Below are 6,298 nucleotides of genomic sequence, written 5' to 3' on the forward strand. Positions count from 1 at the left end.
AATTTTATAATGTTTAAAACACATCAGTATCGATTATATAAGCAGAACCTAAATAAGAGCAACTCCATGTTGGCACAGGGGATAATTGAGGATTTAGTCCTCTAATTTTTTATATTGTCTTTTGTAGATTTCTAGCTTATAACAGTGGAAGTCATCTTTTTAAAGAAAATTCTCCCAATAAACCCTGCAGCTAGTTTATTGGAATGATTACATTAAACAAATAAGAATATTACTTAACTGTATTTATTAATGAGATTTCTCTAAATTATTAAACTAAACTAGAGCATAACATTTAATACTTTCAATACAGTAAAAAAATTCAGTTTTTATTAAAATGTTCTCCCTCTTATAAATAAAGAGTTAAAAAACAAAAACAAAAACCCTGCAAACTTACATTAGAATGGTGCTTGTGGTGAAATGTATTTACTTATTAGTATGATTTATGAATAATTGCTGAAGACATCAAAATATCTAGACTATTTGATTTATGTACTAGCAGTTCAAAAAATGCAAGGAGTGTAACTGTCTTTTTTCATTGCATTGAAGAGTTGACTAAATTACTTCATTATTATAGGTTGAATTGTGTTCCCTAAAACTCACATGTTGAAGTCCCAACCTGCCAGTACCTCAAAATGTGGCCTTATTTGGAAACAAAGAGGTCATTAGGGTGGGCCCTAATTCTATATGACTGGTATTCTTATTTTTCTCTATTTTTCTCTCCATATTGCTGTAGAGCTAAAACTGCTCTAAAAAATAAAGCCTATTAAAAAAAATGTTGCATCTTTTTTCATAGGGCCTATAAATTAGAATATACTACGAACATATGGAAGCAAAATAAATATTTATAATTCAGAAAATACAAAGTATGACATTTCTCTTGTCTGTTCAAAGAAAATATTTACAGGTAAATATGCCAGTTTTGTAAGTTGTACTTGATAATTATATTAATTCTACATTTTATTGCATAAGTAACAATGGTATTCAATACAATTGAATAAAATAAAACATACAATTTTTTTAAACAATAAGATTTTCTTCAATAATATTGTTCCTAGTCATGCACTTTGCTGGATTTACAAACTGTGAAAATGGAAACGGCCTCCTTGGGGACTTGATTATATTCTTTCTTTATTTGGATGTTTATTGGAATTTAGTAAAACTAAAGGAATATATTACTCTACAAGTTTGGATAATGAAATAAAAAGGAAATTCTTAAATAACAAGTAGAGATTTGTGTACATAGGATAAGCTCAGTTCAAATTTTTAGGAGAATGGTTGAGATGTTTTTAGAGATTTTATTATTTATATTTATTTATTTATTTATTTATTTATTTATTTATTTATTTAATATTTATTTTTTAGGAGAGGCAACCCTTGGTTGACCTCACAGATTGCAAGGACCTTGTCAGTTTATAATACCCTTATTTTTATTTTTATTTTTTTTACACCTATAGCACCTGGTCTTCTTAGGCGGTCTCCCATTCAAATACTAATCAAAGCCTGACCCTGCTTAGCTTCCAAGATCAAATGGGGTCAGGCTTGTTCAGGGTAGCATGGCCATAGATGAGATGTCTTTAGAGATTTTAAATACTCAAAATATGCGCGGGAGTTCTTTCATTTATTTTCTCCTTTCTTTTCACTTCTCTATCTATTAAAAAATGAACACATGAAATGACAAGAAGAAGGAATAGATTCACCTTTTTGTTTTGATCCAAACATCAAGAACTCCCCCTGCAATTTGCTACTTTATCTTCTAAATTTCTATGGTATCTATAGATTGGACAATAGGAGTTTTTCTCGTTCTGATTTCATTGGTTCCTGTCTTAGAGTAGTATTCTGTCAACTTATTATTTAGGTAGACCAGTGGTTCTCACTCTTGGCAGCATATAAAATCACCTGGAAGGGTGTTTTTTGTTTATTTGTTCATCTGTTTCAATGAATGTGCGTGTGGTCCAATCTCAGAAACTCTGATTTAATTGATCTGGGATGAGGCCCAGATTTTAGGGTGTTTTTAATATATATTTTTTTAATTCTACAACTTATTGAAGTGTGTAGCCAAAGTTGAGAACCCCTGATCTAGGCAATGTTTCTCATCCTTGGCTACTCATCAAAATCATGTTGAGTACTTGTTAAAAATATGGATTCCTAGGCTACTCTCTTAGGCATCCATAAGTCCGAAGTGGACTAAGGGAATCTTGTTCTTTTACAAACACTCTCAGTGCTTCTGATAATTAGCCAAGTTTGAGAGACACTGAGGACATTCAATAAACTTGAAACGAGCTAGACTGGTCTGCTTTTTGCTTTATGACAAAATTTCTTCAAACTCATCTTACTGTTGCCTTTCATTGAAAACAAAAATTCTTTTTAACACTTTCTATTTTTTTCCATGTTGTGTGTTTGTGTATGTGTATTTGGCTTAGTTAGCTATCAATCCTTTTAGAGCATCCAAGAACCAATCTGCAATATTTATTTTATACAAACACATACACACTACAACATAAAAACAACAAATAGTGGAAAGTATTTGTGTATGTGTAATCATTCTAAACACACACACACAAAAAAAACTTTTTAAATGATCGTTTTCTTTGGGGAACATTTATTTTTTTATAATCCTATACTACTTTTCTCACCAATTCTGAATCAACATGTTCAAGCTGACATTCTTAGAATCTGACAGCACTGGGTCTAGTATGCATATAATCAAGCATATTTCCTCCGATTTCCTTCAGGTCTTCTCTGCTGGAACACCTCATCCTCATCTTCATCTGGGAGATAACAGCACTAATTGGATGTGGGAAGGTAGGCTCCATTCTGCTGACCAGCCCTTTCAAGTGGTTTCAAGTGGTTCTGCCAGAGGAGACTCTACAAAGCTATTTCTTGTTAGACAGGAATCTTTCAACCAGGGATCAGATTACAACTACCAAGTCCAGGTGGGTGGGGCAGGAGTGAAAGAATGCCTATATTTTCATAATTTAAATATTATATGCAGTATTTTAATTACTGTATCTGTTACGCACATTTGCACTTCTCAAATCAGGATGAGGTTCTAGAAATATACCTTTCACCTAAAAAAATCTCTTTGCAACTTATATTCAGGAAACATAAAGTTATTGCTCCAACACAGTAGGATTTCCATTTTTAGCAAACAAACAAAACAAATACAAATGAATAAAACAGTATAATCATCAACAATAACAAAATAATACATTTTGAGACCATAACAAACTAAGTTTTTTTTTCTTTAAATTTCTCTTCTTCACTATACTCTTCCCTTTTTACCCATGGATGTTTTTTCACTTAGATCTTCAAACCTTCTGTAGTTAAGATTTTTTTTTACTGAGTCTCAACATGTTTATTTTGTTGAAATTCTTCTACAAGAAAGTGAAATATATTCATATATTTTCTTTTTTCTTTTTACTCACAGTTGGAAATAGAATAAGATTGTTCAGTTCTAAGAACAAAATAAAACATATATAACAGACAATCAATGTTATACTTGTTGGTTGTTTAACAACAAACTCTCCAGAAAAAAAATAAAAATTTAAAAACCCTCTGATTTAGAACATGTGATGATTACTACTGTAGGAGGACTTGACAAAATATTGGGCCTATCCAATCTGAATCCAAACTCTGCAAATGGAATCTGGTAGTTTCTATACACTCAGCATTTTCTAGACTCACTTTCCCTAAATTATCCCATTGCAGGGGAATTATCTGTAACAAGTTGATTGCAGAAACACCTATAATGCAATGATAATTTGAGCCCAGTAGCTAATTGAGGTTATTTCATAAAGGGAGTATGCTTTAAAGTGTGCTGTTTCTTTTGTTTCATGTTAATCATTCTTAATCCAGTCACATAAGGGAAACCACAGTTAACATAAGTGTAAAATGTATTTTTAAACTAGTTTAATCTAAAAATATTCATGAGTTGCTATCTTCCTTTTCTCCATCTCATAACTATTTTATACATTATATACTACATCTAAAAATTAAAAGTTCTTATATATTTTATTAATGCAAATAGAAATACAGATGTCTAAGAAAAGATTTCTTTACATTCTATGTTTTGTCTATTTATTGTATGATACAATTGATGATATAAAAGATTTTCCCAATATTTGCTATTTCTTTTAACTGAAATTCACTAAGGCTTGGCAGAATTTAGAAATCTGAATAATGTGTTGAGATCATAAGTACCTAACACCTAATTCCAGAAATATAATAATAAAAAAACCTTTATTTTATAGCTTTGATTTTATTTTTCACTAATTTACTACTCAAATCAGTAAGCCAGATCTATGAATTTTAGGCAAAAGACCTAAATATGGCTCCAACCAAGATTAACGGTATAACCTTGGGCACATCTTTTTTCTCAGAATTTTTTCATTTGGAAATGGAGGATTAAATGAAATAATGTACATGAAGGGTTCTATAAACTGTAATGCAGCACTTTAATACTTTTAAAAAGATACTTATTCTGAATTGTAAAATTTGAAGAAAAAAGGTAAAACCTGAATGAGGAGCTCTGTTGCTCAGGTCTTTAGCATTAGGGACCTAGAAAATCATTTTAACAGTTTCTAGTCTTTTTTGGTGAAAGCAATTTTACATTCATTCAGACTTTCCCAGTTAGGTCAGGATACATGTCACATGCATAGCTCAAAGGTATTCTTCCAAGTTGTTTTACAGTATCTTTCTTAATCAACTCTAAAATAAACATCTGCTTTATTATATTTTTCTTTGTTCTAGCCATGAGGAACATGTTGTAAATCTTGCACTCTCTCTCTTTAGTGCCAGTGTTTATTGCACTGCCAACAAGGGGAAACCTTTCTTTCTTTCTTCCTCTTTTGATAAATTCCTATACTTCCCTCAAGACTCATTTTAAATGTCATGTTTCCGGAAAGTTGTCCCTGACCCTTCAGCCTTGAGTTGCCTGTTTATTACACCTTTGTGCTCCCATCAGACAGTGAGCTTACTGCAGTCATATTGCTTTCACTTTATTTGAGCAGGTCCTGATCTAGTGCATGGGACATAAAAAGCTTTCAATAAAACCAGTTGAATTGGTCATTCTTCTGTCTTCTTCTTTTCTATTTTTTCACATGTCTTCTCTCTCTTCTTTCCCTAGCCTTTTTATCTCCAATTCCTTTTTAATATTTTTTTTGTCAAGCATATTATTTAAAATTTTTAAATGGGTATTTAAATGGGTATTTTAAACGGGTATTAACTTTTTTTGCTCTCACTACTGTCTCTAATTTTGTTCTGTAGAATTCAAAAATCCTGAATATTGTGGTTTTGTTTTAATACATTGAGATGTGTATATTTTGTTTAAAAAGATTAGAATTGTAGAATGCTTCGCATTCCATTTTAAAAATAGTACAACTAAAGCTGTATTTATTTTCTAGTATATTAGGAAAACAAGGTGTTTTCTAGACTACATATGAACCAATGTAAGTTGGGGCATGCTTTTCCTCTGTGACCTGGCTCCTCTTGGTTCTCTTCCTAGCTTTGGGTTTTTTTTCCTCTCTCTATACATAATATATAACATAAATTTAAATTTATTTATTTAAAATTATAAACATATAATATAAATAAAATATATAATATAATTAAATAGAAATATATATATAAAATGTTACACCAGGAAAAAATAAAACAATTTCAAGCTTGAATATTCCTCAAGTCCAATCAGAAGGAAAAGAAAAAAAAGTTATCAGAGGTTATTCATTGATTTTACTTCCTAGTGTGGCCCAATATCTTTTCTTCAGTTGTTTAAGGTGGGAATCTGTATACACTTCCTTTTCCTTTAGGTCAATATCCACCCTCCCCTCCCTCACTAGAACAGTCAGCAGGACATAGTGATACAGCAATGCATTTCCTAGAATTTAAATTATTTGGTTTAAAATAATACCACCAGGACTTCCGCAAAACATACATAATGTGCTTTCCTTTCAGAATAGTGGTAAAGTGTCAAAACAGTCAGCATGACAGTTGAGGCTAATGTGAGATAAAGTTGAGCTTTTTCTCTATACTTGAGATTTCTGATTTGTATTAGGAGAAACACGGAGTACAGGCACTCTTCAAAGTACAGGCAAAAATTCTCAGAAACATTCTAGTTCAAATTTATATGGGGAACTTTTACCAAAAGATAACACAATTTACAAAGTATTTCTCTGTCCATACAAGAGAAAGTGTTTTGTTTGATTATGCAGAGCAGTTTCTCCCTCCCGTTCTCATCTTTCTCATTATCTCCCAGTACATAAGAAATAGCAGAGGTTCATAGCAACCCTTCTAAAGATGA

General features: G+C 31.3%; 1 pseudogene; it reads right to left on the reverse strand.

The window, feature by feature from the left end:
* Positions 1-1,445: 1,445 nt before the first annotated feature.
* Positions 1,446-1,565, reverse strand: LOC120590864 (uncharacterized; annotated as a pseudogene).
* Between the last annotated feature and the right edge of the window lie 4,733 nt (positions 1,566-6,298).

Source organism: Pteropus medius, unplaced genomic scaffold (genome assembly GCF_902729225.1).
Source record: "Pteropus medius unplaced genomic scaffold, Ma_sr-lr_union100, whole genome shotgun sequence".
NCBI classification, from domain to species: Eukaryota; Metazoa; Chordata; class Mammalia; order Chiroptera; family Pteropodidae; genus Pteropus; species Pteropus medius.